The sequence below is a fragment of the Merops nubicus genome, unplaced genomic scaffold (assembly GCF_000691845.1).
Source record: "Merops nubicus isolate BGI_N331 unplaced genomic scaffold, ASM69184v1 scaffold41169, whole genome shotgun sequence".
Taxonomy (NCBI): Eukaryota; Metazoa; Chordata; class Aves; order Coraciiformes; family Meropidae; genus Merops; species Merops nubicus.
In genome coordinates, this window is record NW_008632459.1 from 4,417 (window position 1) to 5,666 (window position 1,250).

A 1,250-nucleotide genomic window follows, 5' to 3' on the forward strand; every position below is an offset into this window, starting at 1 on the left:
GTTCTCCCTGGCCAGCTGCAGAGCCCCAGTGCACGAGCTCCTGGTTTGCCCAGGAGCTGCACTTCTGTGTGAGTAAACAGCACAGCTCTTCCCAGTGTCTCTGTGTTTGCAGACTCATCCCTACCACGGCAGGTGCATGCTCTCCCTATGGTGTCAAATACAACCTGCAACTGCGTTTACCAAAAGCTACACTTCTGCACTTTTTATTAGCCCCTCAGAAACCAAAAAGGCAGCCCCAGGAGCTGTGTTCTTCTATTTGTTTGCACTCATCCATCCCTCTGTCTCCTGGGGCAGCCTCCCCTGCCCCAGGCCGCCCATCTGCCTTGGATAAAGTCACATCTGAGCTCAGGGGAGGTGCGGTGCTGGCTGAGCCTCTGGGATGGCTCTGCCCTTTGGTTCACCTCCCTGCATTCTGCTTTCAGTGGCTGCAGACCACGTTCCTGGGACAGGATCAAGGGCACGTGCCGCAGGAGTGCACGAGCGCGGCTTCTTTGCTGGCATGCTGGGGACAGGGAGCCAAAGGACTCCTTATCTATGGATGGAAAGTTTCTGAGCTGCTTATCAGGCACAGCCCGATAGTTAGATTAAAGTCTCGGGAGCAGCAGTTTGCACCGTGTCAGACACTGTTTCTCAGTTCTCCTTATGCTCTGCTGGGTAAACACCTCTGAGCAAGGTGGCGTGGTGGTGGCACAGTCCTGTGGGGACGTGGGTGTCCAAGGAGGGGACTGGTGGCACAGCCTGGCACAGAGCTTGCCTGGCTGGCACCCATCCTGCTCCCTCACTGCACCCACATCCCTCTGAGGAGCCTGATGCCCGTGACATGCTTAGGGTGACCCTGAGGGAATTTTTGGTTCTAACTTTACATGGGTATTTGTATTTCTCAAAACATTTGCTAACCTAATTTTGGCTATTCTTGCTCCTTTCCAGAGATGGGAATGGAACTTGCTGTTGACTGAATTTGCTCTGATGCAAACTGACAGCCAAAATGCTGAGGGTGCGTGGCTCGGTGGGAAAGCAAACTGCTGAGCAGCTCTGCAGGGAGCTGGGGACTCGCATCTTGGCTCCTGCAGGGACTCACAGTCTGGCCGTAGGTGCCCCAACTCTGTGCCCCAGGGCTACCACCCTGTTGTCCTCCCTGTGATGGGGGGCCACCTCTCGTGAGGCCCCTTCAGCTCTGTTGCGTGTCCAGGCTTTGCTGGCTGCCAGCCACTGGGGAGTGGGACATGGCTGCTTTTTGGAGGGGGCACCAC